The 18,885-nt window shown below is 36.2% G+C and overlaps 1 long non-coding RNA gene across 1 annotated transcript; it reads right to left on the bottom strand.

Moving 5' to 3' along the window:
• Positions 1 to 11,679: 11,679 nt before the first annotated feature.
• LOC126830392 (uncharacterized) lies at positions 11,680 to 15,005 on the bottom strand. Its single transcript, XR_007683831.2, has 3 exons — positions 14,810 to 15,005; positions 13,695 to 13,815; positions 11,680 to 12,649 (listed from the first exon to the last, which is right to left on the bottom strand). It is a non-coding gene; the product is annotated as an uncharacterized LOC126830392 (long non-coding RNA).
• Between the last annotated feature and the right edge of the window lie 3,880 nt (positions 15,006 to 18,885).

Raw genomic sequence — 18,885 nt, 5'->3', positions numbered from 1 at the left:
ATATATAGTGTCTATACCCTGTATAAAAGTGAAAACACAATTCTCTGAAATTGGAGAAACAGAAGCTTTCGTTATGACGTAATCAAAAACCAAACAGAATTTCCAACCAGTATCACTTTTTCTGGGAAACGAGATTTGTATCCTGGTTGATATTGCTGCCGAATCCTACCACGGTCACATGATACACACTCGATATATAAAATTCAGTTATTATGGTTTCACATTGCGTAACTCATTTTGTTAAGATTATTCTTCTTCTTATTTTTTTTTCCACTTGAGCATATCTCGGAAACTACTTGTCGGATCGATTTGAGGTCATCGGTTTTACTGGAAAAAGGGGTGTGCCTTAATGTTTAAAGCTATTTCGAACTTTATACAACAGTGCGAAATGTCCGAAATCACCAAAGTTGTCGTTTTTTTAAATATTGCCGTAATATTAACAATATTCATCTGTTTTTAACATTTGATATATTTTGACATAGCCGAAGATACTAGGCGCCAAATTTTTACCAAAAATTTTTTCATTAATGAATATTTTTATATGGCATTTTCCCATATTTAAAGAGTCATCTGATTTGACCAAAAATGCCAATATTTTTTGTCACCGTAATTTTCCTTGGCGGCCATTGGCTAATTCAGTTTTTTAGTCCTAGAGTAATTATTTATTGTTCGATTTGTATAAAACAAAGATCATAATGCTCCGTTGTCCAAAATGTCATTTTTTTGTGTTTTTTTTTGTTAACGTTAAAGTTTCCTGTCGGCAACGGAAGTGACATAATTTTACCAAAAACTACAATTTTGACAGTTCGGTACCACTTTTTGAAAGCAAATATTATTTTTTTGCAAATCTGATATAACTGAAAGTATGTGCACTGTTAAGACGCACAAAACATCGGGCTCAGTTTTTTTAATTTCGATTTCATGTTCGGGCCATTTCGATTAAAAGGTGAAAAAGGTGTAAAAATAAGCTATTTATCACCCATCCAGCGTCTTCATATTTTAAAATATTTCTTTCATAAACTCGTAGCAAATACCCATACGAAGAGAATGTATGTCAAAAATAGTTTGTTATATGTGCAGCTGCCGAAAAATAGCCAATTTAGCATGAGTCACTTTTCACGTTATTTTGTCTGTAAAAGAATCAATTGTTATTCGATTTTCAATTTCCTTTCAACATTGGATGCCCAATGACCTATCGACTAGGTCAAACCATTTTAAAATTTTCACTGTCACCGGAAATGACGTCATTTGCCTAAAAAATGAATCTTTAGCCTTCAAAACAACTTGTTATTTGTTGAAAATTATGATTTTTGATTCCAATTAACAAATAGAATGAACCCATACGATCATACTGATACCACAAATTGGTTTCTAACTTGTACTGTTGAAGAGAAATAGACAATTTCTGCCAGTCACCTTTCACGGTTTTTGGTCCATAAAAGTGTCAATTATTATTCGATTATCATAAAATTTACAATGTGATGCCTTATGCATTTATGATTTCACAGAACTAATTTAACGTTTTCATTATCACCGGAAAAAATGTCATTGTGGCAAAAACTGTATTTTTAGCCCCCAAAACAAATATTTTGTTGTAATGAGTTATATTTATTATTTGTTTGAAATTATGATATTTGATTCCAATGGACATATAGATTGGGTCTGTACGATCATATAAATATCAAAATATTGTTTCTAACATCTTTCCTTGCCGAGAAATAACCAATTTTGTCAGGTTCACTTTTTAAGATTTTTCGCATTTTAATTTCCCTTTACGGGTTCTACGTTAATTATTTATTGCCTGATTTGTATAAAAGAATGTTTATATGCTCTATAGTGCAAAATTGCAACTTTTTTCGACCAATAAAATTTTCGGTCGGCACCGGAAGTTACGTAATTTTGCCCAGATCTCCAATTTTGACGGGTCGGAATGTCTTTTCAAAAGCAAATATTAATTTTTACCTATCTAATAGATTAAGATGAACGCTCCTACTAAATGTGCAAAATATGTCGGGCTCAGATTGTTGTTTTTGGGGGTTTTTTTAAGTTTTGTTTTGTAGTTGCGCCATTTTTGTTTAAGGGTGAAAAAAAGTTGTAAAAATGAGCTATATACAATGCATTCAGACTTGTCACATTTTATAATATTTCTTCGCAAGTTTCATAAACTTGAAGCATTAATCCATAATAAGACAATGTATCTCAAAATTAGTTTGTAATATGAGCAGTTGCCGAGAAATAGTCAATTTTGCAAAAGTGACTTTTCACGTTATTTGCCTGTAAAAGAGTTAATTATTATTGGATTTCCGTAAAAGTGATACCTTAAGATGCATAAAGCAAATATGCGTTATATCAAATTGGGTTCAATTTAAAATTGACACCGGAAATGACCCTACCTTTAAATTCAATATTTTTGCAACAGAGTATTATTTGCTACCCTTTGAAAATTTTAACTTTTTGTATAATTCAACAGATAAATAAAAATAATAGCGTCATAACGATATCACAAAAACGTTTGTAACTTGTGCAGTTGCGGAGAAATAGGCGATTTTCTACAAGTCACTTTTCAAGGTTTTTGGTCCATGAAAGTGTCAATTATTATTCGATTTTCATAAACTTTTCACCATGAGAAGCCTAATGTAATTTATGGTTTCATTAAGAGAATTTAACATTTGATTATCACCGGAATTAATGTCATTTTGGCAAAAGCTGTATTTTTAGCCTTCAAAACAATTTTTTTTTTTGAAGTGATATTCATTAGTCATATAAAATTATGATATTTGATTCCAATGGACAAATAAAATTATGATATTTGATTCCAATGGACAAATAAAATTATGATATTTGATTCCAATGGACAAATAAAATGAATCAATGCGATCATCTAGATGTCAGAAAAGTATTTCTAATATCTTTGCTTGCCGAGAAATAAAAAATTTTTGGAGATTTTTTACTTTTTAGTAAGGCTTTATAAAGGGTTAATTCTGTTCAATTTTTAATCAATTTCTCTCTCATCGAAAGGACAATTAAAGTGGTTATTTCTGTAACACGATTTAAATATTTTGTTGATAACGGAAGTCAATGTTTGCTGCATTTTATATTATGACATATGTAACAATGTATAAATGGCACTGATATTGCTGGAATTATTGACTAAATCTGCGTCCATGTGTAATACTCATGTGGAAATCTGTTTAACGGTTCGATGGTGTCAGTTCAAGGGTAACATAGCACCGGTGAAACCCGTCATCACTGCTTCACAGTTCTAGTTACAAAATTGTATCTATTAAAACTTAAGAAATGTTTCATAAATTGATATTGTATATGGCAGTCACGGTGGCTAAGTGAGTAAGACGCTGGCTTTCCCCTTGTCAGCTGTGCTTGATTAGTCGTTCGGATAAGACGAAAAATCGAGGTGCCGTGGACACATTGGCATGCACGTAAAAGATCCCTTGGCAGTTGACATTCGGTTTAAGAGTAGACCGTGGCGCCGCTGTCCGTGCAAAATTTCCCCCATAGCACACTGTATGGCGTATGCCCATCTTCATTAGCCCAGTCGGGGCAGAACAGTAGAACATTTCATAACCCCTTTTCAGTTCATGATAGTGTGTATAAGAAATATGATCCTGAAAATGAACCTATGGTTTCATTAAGACTGGAACCACGGTGGCTAGGTGGTTAAGACGCTGGCTCGTTAGCCTGGAGGTCGGGTGTTCGATCCCTGCATTGGCCGAGGTAGTTCATTTGGATTTTCCGACGTGGTTTCCCCTTGTCAGTGGTTCAGAACTGAGGGCCTGACAAGGACAGCTGTCTAGTCCTTCGGATGAGACGAAAAACCGAGGTCCCTTGTATACATTGGAATGCACGTAAAAGATCCCTTGGCAGTTGGAATTCGATATAAGAGTAGGCCGTAGCGCCGCTGCCCGGGCCAAATTTCCCTCATAGCACACTGTATGTATGGTTAACTTAATCCTAATATACTATTCAAAAAAAGTAGGGGATATTTGATTTTTAAGTTTTATTAAAGTCACCTAATGAAACTGACGAAGAAACAAATGACAAATGAAGTTCACATTCATCGATTTATTCCAATAAACCCAGCTAGCTCGTGTAGTGCGGAAAGATCTTTCGGTGCCCTAAGACACCTAAAGACTTGGTTACGCAGTACGACCAAACAATCGCGATTAAACCATCTGCTACTGTGTGATGTTCACAGTGACCGAGGGGATCACGTGGCTAAGTGGGTAAGACGCTGGCTCGCTAGCCGAGAAAGTTCATCCAGATTTTAGGGCACGTAACCTTTCATTTTGGGTAAGCCGACGCATATCAAAATTTGTTTTCTGGTCACTAAAACAATTAAACTGATGTTTCCACCCTGGAATTCAATGCCACAATGACTGTAACATTCAAAGTCAGAGTCGTGCAAATCTTGGGTTGGACCCCCATGATGATCCCAAGCATCACCTGCATTCCATGCGGTAGCTATTGGTGCGTTTGGGCGTCACATGTAACTGGAAATGTTTCTTCTGTTAGGTTCTATAGTGACTTTTTTCGTAGTCATTTGCATATTTTAGTATTATGCCCCCAAAATCAAATATCCCCTACTTTTTTTGAATACCACCATTGCTTTCTATTGTAATCTAGTTATATCTTGAACACATGTAGATATGTAGCACCATGAGCCTTCTGTCTGACGTGGAGAGCAGATTTAAGGGAACCGGTCGCCACATCCTACGTACGACCCATGCATCTTTTCTTACTACATATTTTTGTAGCCTTGTGATCGTCTAGAATTTGTCTCTAGCTGTCTTTACTTCTGCTTCACGTTGTGTATTTACTTCTTCCAGTTTCTTAAGACGTTTGTCTTACCAGGAATAACAATGCGACAGTTTGCTTCTACATTTTATATATATATAGCTGAATACAGGTATACAAGCATGATAGATAACAATACTAGTTAAAACCATTTCTCTACCCTATCCAGCCTCTCGGCTGTCTAGGAACTCAGATGTACCCTCGATCTCTCGAATCTAATGCAAGTCTGTCTTACAAAGTTCCCCGGTTTCTCTTATAACCATATGAATATCACGCACAATCAAGTGTGATCATGGCCCTGAACCTGTGCAATTAACGATATGATTGGTTACTTTAAGCTAAATGATGCAATTAGAATAATTCCACTCACGTGTAATTCTGGTGGTAAATGAGTGACATATGTTTTCGATAAAGAGCTCTTTTTTATATGTCAACTGTCAATTACAGACTAAGTTGATTTAGTGCACACTATATATGTGAATATGTTTGAAATTACTAACTTGCCAAAGATATTAATTAATGAAATATAAAGGCATCTTATTTCAAGAGCAAAAATTTTAGCAATATTATTAGACACCCATATAAATACTTGACTAATATATTAATTTGTTGTAATAATGATTGAAAACCAAAATAATTAAGCTGAGAGGTCTTTGGCAAACCAAAGTTTTGTTCAAACTGTATCCCAAGTTGTAGGATTATTTAAATCGTCTGCCCTAATTAAGAAATTGGGTACTTTTAACTGTAGTCCGCACTTTTACACCAGATTTTAACTAAAACTAGATCCTTTTATGTTTAATAGCATTAAGAAGGCTTATTATATTTGAGTCATTCAATTTCCTACAGGATATTTAATTTTTAAGTATGTTGTTTCCTGCTACAGTTTGTTAGACCTGCTAACAATATTCATAGAACGAGTGAAGCGTGTTGACACCTACATCTCATTGGCTGTTTTATTTTTGCTTTTATTAAGTTTTATTGAGTAACGTACCTCGTCGTTCTACCCACGCTAACTCAACGCTTTAGTATTGTTGTAATGTGTCTCAGTCTCCCGATGAACGGTTTGAATTCTTATTTCTACAGTGTTGTACGATTATGCCAAACTAAGTTAAATGTTATCTGGAGATATACATCCAAATCCGGATAATACTAATTTGTTAAAGATATTGCACGTAAATGTTAGAAGTCTGCTGTCAAAACTTAATATGACTAATGCTGAAATGCATGGGCGCAGATCCCGGTGGGGTAGGAGTGGGGACATGATATACTGTGTCACCACCACTTATTTCCGATGTTTTGCTTACTGTTTATTTTTTGAAATTGAAATCATTCCAGAGCTTTTATTGACATTTCAGAAAGTGTAGATTTGGTCCCAGGCACTTGAGGCCAGTGTCCTTGGAGTTGTACAGCTGCACCCAGTGACCGATTTTTATTTAACAGGGAATAGGTCATAATTCATATTATAACAGTAAATAATTAAAATATTCCATCGGGATTATAATAATATGTATATCATGTAGGCGTGCATATCTGACACGCTGGGTATTAAAGGGTTAAGGAATAACTGAGATTTTTTTTTATCTGGTATACTGGATGATAAATCACCTAACTAAAGGATTTAGTTTAAATATCGACCACAATTTTTCAAAGTTTTGGATAGTGCAATCTCGAATTTGGATAAATATTTCACGTCGACCGATCTGTATGAATATGCAAAACTAACAGCTATGCTTTTGACGGGTAAATACGATATGGATATTGTTGGATGATACCCTTAACTATCTCCTGATTTAGATTATGAACTTGCCTTTTCTAAGCGAAACTATTCAGGTACCTACATCAGTGAATTCCATGAAATATTCAAATCAATGAGCCCTGATGTTCGGAAGATGTTTCCACAAGTTGAACGATTACTTCGACCCATTCAGATAAACCCAGCTAGCTCGTGTAGTGCGGAAAGATCTTTCGGTGCCCTAAGACACCTAAAGACTTGGTTACGCAGTACGACCAAACAATCGCGATTAAACCATCTGCTACTGTGTGATGTTCACAGTGACCGAGGGGATCACGTGGCTAAGTGGGTAAGACGCTGGCTCGCTAGCCGAGAAAGTTCATCCAGATTTTCCGGCGTGGTTCCCCCTTGTCAGTGATGCAGGACGGAGGGCCTGACAAGGACAGCTGTCTAGTCCTTCGGATGAGACGAAAAACCGACGTCCCGTGTATACATTGGAATGCACGTAAAAGATCCCTTGGCAGTTGGAATTCGATATAAGAGTAGGCGATAGTGCCGCTGTCCGGGCAAAATTTTCCTCATAGCACACTGTATGGCGTATGCCCGTCTTCATTAGCCAGCATAGGAGCAGAACAGTAGGACGTTAAACCCCATTTCATTTCATTTCACAGTGACCGGCTTGAGAAATTTGAACCCCGAGTTATCGCGAAAAAATTCTTACAGAACAATTCGGATACAAAGAACAAAAGTATTTGGACGTTACTAGTGATCCGGATTGCTCTTCTGGTTCTTGTATAGCTGTAATAATGTATCGGCTTCTTTCAGGGCACACGCTACAAGTGATTGCCTCTTTAAACGATTCAGCAAATAATAAAATTCCAAACACATAATTTCTAACATAACATCACTACTGTCACTGGGACAATATAAACAGCTAGATTTAACTTTTAAAAAAAAAGCGAAAAGTTATTATTTTAATGTGGTCGCCATTCTTGAATTTTAACGTGGGAAAATTCGCCTTTGCCATCCGATTTTTAATCACCAATGAATTATACAGTAAAATGTTACATTTATTTCAATTGGGATTGAATATTGATATGTTTAGCTGTGTGTGTGGCTTGTTTTAGTTAATATAAATTAAAAGATTTGTAGGCCTGTACATTTGTGTATCCAATTGAATACACATTTTGCTCAAAGACTTTACGTAGCTGCAATCTCAGTGGTGTAAATATTTCTAGTTCTTGTAGAGTACATGAGAGAATAAATCGTGAACGGTGGCTTGAAGATTTGTCTTTAGATTAGATTTCGTATCATTTGCTGCCTCGGGGATTAGAATGGTTTGCCAGAAAATGATGCTGAAAATACCCACAGAGTGCGTTTTAGAGCGTCTATTTTTGGCGATCTGCGCCCCTGCTGAAATGTCTGACTTTGATGTCCTCACTATATCTGAAACTGGGTTAAGTGATATATACATCAATTGTTGAACTGCTTGAACTCATTGGTTATCATAAACCTATACTATGTAATTAGACATTTTGTACCCAGTGGAGGCGTGGCTATTTACATACCCGAATAGCTTTATTTTAAAGCTAGACTTACGCGGTTTCCCCTTGTCAGTGGTATGCACGTAAAAGTTCCCATGGCAGTTGGAATTAGATATAAGAGTGGACCTTAGTGCCGCTGCCTGGGCAAAATATCCCCCATAGCATACTATATGGCGTATGCCCATCTTCATTAGCCTAGTCGGACAAGAGGCAGTCTGGGTTGAAATAGGAAATGAAACCAATATATATTTGATAGGTTCTTTTTATAGATCCCCAACAGCAAATTTGGAATACTGAAATCTAATCGAACAAAGTATAGAACCATAGACCAAAATATTAAAATTATAATTTTAGGTGATTTTACTGTTAATATAGTTAATAAAAATTCTTCAAGGATTAGCAGTATTATGCACAGCTTTGATCTAACACAACTTATATATTCATACTAACAACCATTTATGGAATAACAGCTACATGGTTTAATTAACTATTTATGGAATAACAGCTTCATGGTTTTTTGACATGCAACCCTAGTCTCGATTATCCAATTTTGGATTAAATTATCAATGAGTGTTGCGTTGAGGATTTCAGTTGAGTTTATGTTATCTGGGCAACTCACGAGTATTATTAAAATATCAAGTAGCGTCGCACTAGTCTCGTTAATACGCGTTGATGAATTTATAACTTTTTTGAGTGACATTTAGTAATTGATTAGTAACACACTAACAACTATTTATGGAATAACAACTACTGGTTTATTGACATGCAACATATGCTTGAACATACATTAATGCAAGAGCTAAATCTGCCTATTGCAGGTATTTCCTTAGGCCTCAAATCTTATCTAAATTATTAATTAGACATTAATTAACCTATCCAGACCATAATCAACTCTCGATGGTATAGTTAACCTGCGGTGTTTATTGGATTAGGTCCGATTTCTTGATCGACTTCCATGGATAATCGAGACTATGTTTTTATCGTACTGACTTTAGTAATGATCATCGAGGCTATAGGCCGAAAATTCAATCGCTAAAATCTCGGGACAGAGTGGATCAATTTGATTGAAATTTTCAGCAAATTTCCTTTACATTATCTAGCTTTTCACTATTATAGTGAGAACTGTCAGCTCTTTATCTAATCACTCATAATATATCTTTAAGTAAAATATTCACTCTTTGTCAGCAAAATGCAACTTCTCCCAACATATGGTAAATAGCATGTTCCTATATTTAAGAATGGCGATCCACATGATTGTTCTGGTTATCGACCTATGCCCTTGCTTAGTACCTTAGGTAAGGTTTTCGAGAGGTGTATTTAAAAGTTAATTCATAATATTTGTTCTCACTCATGCTGTATTAACCGTATTCCAACCCGGATTTAGACATCAGCAAGGCGTTTGATCGCGTGTGGCATAAAGGTCTACTACATAAAACTAAATGCCATTGGCAAAATGGCTAAATTATTTTTGCACATCGAAAACTATTGCTTAAAGGTGAATATTCTAACATAAAAACTGCCCTCAAGGACCCCTTCTTTTCTTGATCTATATCAACGATGTAGTAAATGATTTCAAGTCTAGTATACGCTTTGTTGCTAATAATACGTCATTATACATGGTTAGAAGATAATCTTGGATGTAGTAATATTCTTAATAATGATTTGGAGTCAATTAAGACTTGGGCAGCCAAGTGGGAAGTTACCTTCAACCCTTCAAAAATAACTTCCATGACATTCCCCCGAAAACATATGCCAACAAATGTTGAACTGAATTTTAATGGACTGAACATAAAGACGTTAATAAAAATAAACATATTGGAATAATATTACATAAAAGCTGTACATGGTCTTCCCATGTAAATTAGGTTATTACCAAAGCCAGTAATATGATTCAAACACAGAATCTCGCGTAAATCATTTGAAATTATTTACAAAAGTTTTATTCTGCCAATCTTTGATTACACCGACGTGGTGTGGAATAATTGTAGTCAAGACGACGCAGCTAAACTTGAAGAGCTACACTTGGACACATTGCGTACTATTACAGGCCTTGTTAGAGGCACTTCGCACAGACAGGTCTATGTTGAATCTGGCCTTCCATCTCTCAAAGCTAGAAGGTAATACAACTTGTCTTATTCTTTAAAATGTCAAACAAGATTGTACGCCAACCAAACACAAATGAAATGAAATAAAATGAAATTAAATGGGTTTTAACGTCCTACCCCGACTGGACTAATGAAGATGAGCAAACGTCACACAGTGCGTTATGAGGAACATTTAACGAGTACGCCAATGTGTCCACAGGACCTTGGTTTTCCGTCCCATCCGAACCTCTATACGGTATCCCTTGCCAGGCCCCCCGTCCCGCACAATTCACAAGGGGGAATCACGACGGAAAATTCCCGATGAACGTTCTCTGCCAACGCAGGGATCGAACACGGAACCTCCGGGTTAGCGAGCCAACGTCTTACTCACTGAGCCAGCCCCTTGCACGAAATGATCCACTGATCAGCAGTGAATATTCTCTAGGCCGCTTCAACAGTCACTGAGTGGGATGACATCGGTGTGATTTAATGAGCTTGCGATATTAACTTTTAAATTCCAAAGATTTTTTTTTTTTTTTTTGATGCATTACAAAAATAAATAAAGTTATTTGAAGTATATCAAGATAAAAAAAATATTACCTATTACACGCTATTATGTTTGGTGCATGCCCGACCGAAGGGGACAGAGCCACGCCTTATTTTTTGTATTTGTTTGTCGCAGATCATCTTGAAACTTTGCATACCTATTCCTTATACCCTTAGGAAGACCCCTATTTGTTTTTGATACATGCACATCACCCAGGGACAGAGCCACGCCCATTTTCCTTGTGTGCCCGTGTGTTGCCTACTGGCCGCAATACTTAATGGATTGTCTTGGAACTTGGCATATTGATTCCTTATACATGTACTGTAATGACGGCAACTATTGATTTTGGTGCATGGCCATTTTGTCTATAAATTCTCTACAGGTCGCATATATTACCAGATTTTGTTCAAATTCGGCGTGATCAATCATTTCAATATTTACCCATATACAACCCCTAGGAGCAGAGCCACGCCCAATTTTTGTGTTTATTGTCTGAATATTGTCTGTATACATGTATTTATTCCTTATACAGAAAGGACAGCATATATCGATTTCGGTTCATGCCCCAAACCACAGGGGCGGTGCCACACCCACTTTTTGTATTTATTGTGTTCAGGCTGGAATTCTGAATGGATCATCTTTGAACTTGGTATGATTATTTCTTACACCATAAGGACGGAAACTGTTGGTTTTGGTGCATACCCCGACCCCCGGGCCCACAGTAACGCCCCAATTTTGTGTTAATGGTCTACATGCGGCAATTCCGAATGGATGTTTCTGGCACTTGGCATATTGATACCTTATATCCAAAGGACGGCAATATCTGATTTTGTTACATTTGGCAAAACAAACAGAGCACCCAGCCTTCTTTGTCTCGATTGGTATATATTTCAGTCGTTCTAGCCCTTTCATATTTCATTCTCTACATTTTAAAAAGGACCATATTAACCAATGCAGGAATGTCAAAGTTTATAAGGAGTTTTATTTTCATTCGTTGGGATATTTAATTGTGCAGTGAATTTTATTTAATCATAATTAAAGATACATTATTCAAGAGCTATTGCCGGTCTTTCTGTGGAACTTAAAGGTTATATACATTATTTATTAGACATTTATTAACATGGCAAGACTATAATCAACTCTCGATGTCATCGGATGGCTCTGATTTCAAGTAGATTAGAACGGTACGGCCATTTAATGATTTAATTTAATGATAATAACCTAGCAATGCACAAATCTTGTCAAAACTGCAGTGATAACTTGGCTCAGAATAAAGTAATTTGAGTAAAATTTGCAATATCTGTTTTTGAACTATTATAGCAAGAGCGATCAGCTCTTTATCCAAATCGTACATAATGTATCTTTAATAAGATATATTAATAAATGGTATTTTCCAATTCATTCACTGTAGTGTGTAGTAATAGGAGACGTGATTCACGCCTGCTGTAAATTACTTATACTCGATAAGAACAGAATTTCCATCATCCAAATTGTATATAATAGTATACGGGATCAAACGTTTGATAGTCATGTTTCACACTATATTAATTATAGACACAGTTTCTAAGGCTCTGAACGCTTGACTTCATATCAACTTGGGAAAACGGAACATTTGGGGGATTTTCATAAAATAAACGAAGTTGTATATATTGCGGAATTTACCGTCTAGACATTATTGTTAGTAATACAGTATACATTTACCACATTCTTAAGCAATACAATAACTGATTTTTATAAAGTAAACTGGGTGATTTATAGGCCTAAAGTTTACTACTACAAATCATGGTATTTTACGAATTACAAACCAATCAAAGGGTCCAATTTCTACTATCGTGAGTTTTGTGGTTGCTGTTTGTAAGTCGAAAGAGTTCAATGACTATATTCATATAACTGTTGCACAAATAAATGTTCCTATTTTACATCATACCATCTGAAATATAAATTAAAATAAAAGAGAGAAATAAAACTGTGTGTAACGTTAACAGCTTGAACCAAATTCATTTTAATATGAGTCCTTATTTCCTGTGACGGGGGTCACGGTGGCTCGCTAGTCTGGAGTTCGGGTGTTCGATCCCTGCATTGGCCGAGAAAGTTCATCCAGATGTTTTGGCCTGGTTCCCCCTTGTCAGTGATGCAGGACGGAGGGCCTGATATGGACAGCTGTCTAGTCGTTCGGATGAGACGAAAACCGAGGTCCCGTGTACACATTGGCGTGCACGTAAAAGTTCCCTTGACAGTTGGAATTCGATATAAGAGTAGGTCGTAGTGCCGCTGACCGGGCAAAATTTCCCTCATAGCACACCGTATGCCCATCTTCATTAGCCCAGTTCGGAGCAGAACAGTAGGACTTTAAACTCATTTCATTTCTTATTTCCTGTGACGTGGGCGATATAAAGGGAAATTTTACTATGAAACAGCAAATAATATCCAAAATGTGGGGATTTTTAAAGACAATAGTCCGACAATAACTTATGTATGCTTGTGTATATACAACCATAACCTATTTCATGTATATATACTGTACATTTTCATCCATTATTATATTTATATAATATGTTATGTGTTCGCAATTTTAACTGTCTATATACACTCACATAGAAGGCAAGCAGCTATAGCTTATATTATTTAATGTATGTCAGAATGAAGTAAAGTGGAGAATTTTTTAAGTGGACGTACTTTTTTCTATTTATACATATAAATGGATAATTTTTTACCTGGACGTATTTTTTTTTATTTATTTATGTATATAAATAAATAAAAAAATTTTAAAAAATACGTCCAGGTAAAAAATTCTCCACTTTACAAATCAGTTAGTGTCGGCATACCTTTTTTATCTTTTCATCATTTACCGTGAAACAAAGTAGTGCAGCTTTGCGGATGGGCTAATAATTTTGGATATATATATATATAATTATTTAGGGAGCCTGAATAAAATATTGTTTTAAAACATGAAAATAAATAAAAATCTTATTTACCATTATTATTTGCTAAAGTAACAATATCTTTTTGTGACTCCCCACCATGAACGGTAGAATTTACAAATCAAATTCTGTAGAAACTGTATGCCTGGTCTTTGCGTTTTTTTCGCGGCCTTTGCTGCAATGTAACAAAAACGACATCACTATTTCTGATAACATTATACCTTACAATGTAATTCCACTAAAACACAAAAATTTCCATGACTTAAAATGTCTCCCTTATTTAATTATATTGGCATCTATCAGTTTCAAAAATTACGCATAAATGTCACATGTAAGACAGACAAGAGAATTTGGGGCTAAAAATATTTTGGCTAATGGAAGTTTCGACCTGGGGCAAGTTACACAACCTGCGGTATGTTTCTATTTACGCTACAACCCCCCCCCCCCCCAAAAAAAAAAGAAACCCCACAATAGAAGTATGAGTGGGGGAAATACTTTTCTGCTCCGATTGGGCTAATGAAGACGGGCACCTGCCATACAGTGTGCTATGAGGGACATAACGAAAACGGGCATACAGTGTACTGTGACGGAAATTTTTCCCGGACAGCGGCGCTAATTTTATATCGAACTCTAACTGCCAAAGGATCTTTTACGTGCACGTCAATGTGTACACGGGGCCTCTGTTTATCGTCAGATCCGAACGACTATGGTGGGGAAGGGTGATGGTGACTAAAGCAGGTGAATAATAGATATTTTCATATTCTGAATCAGAGTAACAATCATTTAGGAAGTGTTAGTAGATCACACACACAGTTATTTTATTGAATGAGACAGGTTATACTGCAAACTAATTTAATAAATACTGAAATATTTTATAACCAGACTTTGTTTTCATTTAAGCTATAAAAATTAGATAAAGGGGGTGTGAATCTGGCTTTACCCTCAAGTTAGAACCGGAGAGCGGGTTTGAAATATGTTTCATGAAAATATATTTTAGTGTGTAATAAGACAGGGATATCGGTTTTAACTCTAGATAATTCAGTTGTAACAATGGATATCCTGTGATACCTTTAACAAAGTGATTACAGAATTATATCAGCATTACTATGATGCGAGTTTTATAAAGTAAATAATTTATCAGGCTAAAAAAAACAATATAAGGAACTCACCGAATCTCTTAACGTCATGAGAACGTTTATTGATGTCGTCACTGTGAACACAATCCATTATAATCAGTAAAAGTAAGACTAGAACTAATTTATATTTAAACATGCTGATAAACTGATGACAAACTTAAAATAACAGATAGAAAATTCCTTAAACAAGGCTGGAGTCTCAATAACGTCAGATGTCAAACCCAGGGCTTCTTATATCTTTTTTAGAAGTTAATGATACGTGACGCTCGAAGAAGAAAAACCTCAAAAAATCCCCTAAAAGCTATTTATAACAATGACGTACAGCAAAGATAAGTTCAGATGAAATGAATTAAAATCTAGTTAATTATTTTGGTCCCGCTACCGAGCGTTTATCAAACACCATTTAATGAACTTTTTTATTTAACATTATTATGTATATGTATGCGTTTTCTCTTCCGGGTGCGGGGTCGCCTGGGTCTAATGCGTGTACTTTAGATCATGAGGTCTGTCATTTAGTCAAAGGGTGTGGTTTCGATCCCACACAAGCAATAGGGTCGTTTTCCTAACCTCGCGTGCTTTCTCTGCGCTCCTCCCCCTGCTAATGACCTCTACACGCAAGTGAATTGTTGAAATAAAATTGTATCACATTAGTCTCCAAAATTTAATGACCTTTTTTGTTTTGAGTGGACATTAAACTCCATTTATCTCTCTCCAGTTTCTTTCCGCTTACACCATTTTTTCTTGGGGGTTTGGATTTTTGGGGGGTTTTTTTTGTTAACATACGCAAAGGTATTGCAAAAAGTGCCGGAATCCTGGGACACGTGGATTTTTCCTGAAAATATTTTCTGGGAAAATTTGAACGAAAAATTACACGGGTGTACAGACATGATGGTTGACTCAACATATAAAAGATAGCCTAAACTCGACTGTAGAGACATAATCAGATGCACCCCCCCCCCCCCACATAAGCTAGGTATGTATAACCTATTTTGAAAAGGGTTCAAGCATGACGCGAATAGTAGGTGAAATTGTATTATAATTATAGAAAATTATGACCCTGCCAATATAGATCTTCCTGGTGCGATTTGTTATCAATGCGACAATCTACTGCTGAAAACCGAAAGGGTAGAAAACCCGCTCGATGAACTAACAGAGTGATAGGACTCAACTGATAACATCAGCAACGCCCTCGAGCCCCAGTCAAAGTGACTCGACAAAAACCTATAGTCTGCCGGATAAACACAGATTTATGTGTTTTCCTGGAAAAAAGTCCCATCAAAGCAAACTTGGTCTCAAATGAAAGGTGGGGTTCGTAGGTAACTCCAGAAAGAAATGACCTAAATTTTTGGGACGGGGTCAAAGGTCGCGGTCGACCAATCAGAAAAAAAACAGCCACTAACTCAAAAACTATCATTGTTAGACCCTATAAATGTATTATCAACATCGTGTACAAAATTTCTACAATGCTATAGATGAATGGACAGCGGTCTCCGATACTCTGAACCATGATTCTTAAGTTGCGGGTCCCCTTCCCATGGGGGTGGGGGACCTGACAAAACGTCGAAATTTTGAGTTTAATTCGACTTTTGCGTACAACAATCAACTTCCGTGCATAAGTCGATCAACTTCAGATGCCGCCAAAACACTGCTTAAAAAGACCCCCGACCCTTCCTTCCTCCCTTAAGAACACCCTCTTGAGAGAGGAGTTAATTCGACTTTCGCATACAACATTAATTTTTTCGTTAAAGAACGCGGAATCCCCTTCTATCCCGAATAAGAACGACAAAACGGGTGGCCCATGGGTGAAATGACCAAAATGACGATTTAATTCGCCTTTTGCGCACAAAGATCAACTTTCGTGCACGCGTCGACCAACTTCACGGCTTAAGAAGACCCACGCCCCTTCCTTTCTCCCTTAAGAACCGTCCCCCCCCTCCCCCTTAGAGATGAGTTAATTCGAATTCCGCGTACAACAATAATTTTTTCGTTTAAAGTTTCACTATTGGTTCACTAGAACATAACACTAACTGTTAAGAACGCGAAATCCCCTTCTATCCCGAATAAGGACGAGAAACCTATGTAAACTTACCTCAGATAACATCAAAAACTCTGCTTAAGTAGATCTTTACATGATGTCACCAGAAGAAGGCACCCTAACCGCTCTTTTACAACCTATTTTCTGGTTCAGAAAGATAGATAACACCTTCGTCATGATACTGCCGTCCCCCTTATTACCACGTTTACTAAAAGAGCCAAAACTATTTGTGATCCTGAATCCCTCAACCTGGGAGTACAACACCTATAAGACGTTTCATTCAACACAACCACTATTCAGAAATGGTAAACAAATTCACCAAGGCCACATTATCCAACCTATCAAAACTTGATAAACCAACAAATCATACACCCCCAACCAATTTAGAAGGTTATTTATAACAGAAGCAGGCATATAAACCACATTCCCCAAAGGCGCAACAACTAAGGAGTTAGTAAATGCTAATGGAAATTCAAACCTCACAAAGTCTACCTTCCAGAAAGGCTGTGTCTACCAAATTAACTGTAGATGTGGAGAATATTACATTGATGAATTCAAACGACCACCCAAGTAAGGAGCATGTGTCCAAAGCCCCCGCCAATATCTTTCCTAGCTCCCTTACTATAATCTTACCTAATGCTCCTTTAATTTTTTAAAACTAAGATAGATTTGAGTTAAACGTTTCGTCTACATATTACTTCGGCCATTTTGGGAGAACCCCATGGGTTATTTATTCTATGGTGGAACTTTGCCCAGGCACTGGCATTACAATCCATTAGTACAGACTGCTTTATTCGACACGGGGATATAGAGTTCCTATATCTTGAGATGGGGAAGTCGCAGCGGAAACACCCGGGGAACGTATCCGGCCAACACCCGGGAGCGAACCCTTAGCATCCAGCGCCCTACTCACTGGGACACCGCGGTTCCCCATGTCATAATTAGTTATGTTTTAATTCGTGCACATCAATGATATAAATAACTTTTAGGTTTTTGGGGCTTTTTTTTTTTAAATGTATGACATGCATCAGTAACTGTACACTGAAAAAACACTTGTGTTGGATCTCAACACAAGTACTTGTGTTAAAACTAATCTACACAAGTTATGTGTTGTTTTGCATTGCATTAACACAAACTTGTGTCGATTTATAAAATCTTGTGTTTTTTTCATATCATTAACACAAGTAATGTGTACCTTCCAAGATTTGTTTTCTTTTTAAAAAAAAAACTCCATACAAAGTCTGAATTCGGGAGTCGTCAAGTTTTAAGAAAAGTATTAAAGGGCTTAATTCACATCTCGAAAATCACATGCAGTTCTTCACTGGAAGGGTGTGAGTACCAATTAATCAGACAATTGCCAGACAGACTTGAATGTTAATTGATGTTAAGTTGTCTGTAAAGTTAAAATGTCTGTCTTTTTTTATTGACCCAATAAACTGATAGATCAAATGAATATATAGTGTACATGTGATTTTCAGCACCCTGGTGTTTTCGAAAATTGATTCAATGTACAATGAACAAAAGAAATTAGTAAAACTCTTAATAATGTAATTGGTTGATGTAATCGAAATTGGACAGTATTGGTTAACTGAAAAGTAACCAATCAAATTTAATTGATCATCCACGTGTATCTCATAATCGACTTATTGATATAATGGTTCTCCAAGTTATCTATACTTTTTGTCTGCGATATCACTTCGGTGGAAGCGGACGTAAAATACAACTAACTAAGAAGAAATATCTATACTTTAGTCATTGCGACAAATTCTTTCTTTGATATTATATCAGCGACATTCGGTTAGATAGATGTAGTGAAGTTAGCATCAACAGGGTGCTTTAGCCGTGATATTTTAAAAAAAATTATAATGGTCACATAGAATACCAGACCGCAGGTTTATAAATTTTTACAAAAAATAAAACCGTGTATTTAATTTAGCATGTATATATTGCTTCTATGTATATAATAATTCGTTCGGTTAAAACAGTCAGATTTAGAACTACTGCCACTGACTGCACCGGAAGTCTATTTATATAATGGCGCCACAAAGAAAATTTTTTTGATGTGTTCTAAAAG

The sequence above is a fragment of the Patella vulgata genome, chromosome 8 (genome assembly GCF_932274485.2).
Source record: "Patella vulgata chromosome 8, xgPatVulg1.2, whole genome shotgun sequence".
NCBI classification, from domain to species: Eukaryota; Metazoa; Mollusca; class Gastropoda; family Patellidae; genus Patella; species Patella vulgata.
This window is presented reverse-complemented; position numbering and strand designations above follow the sequence as displayed.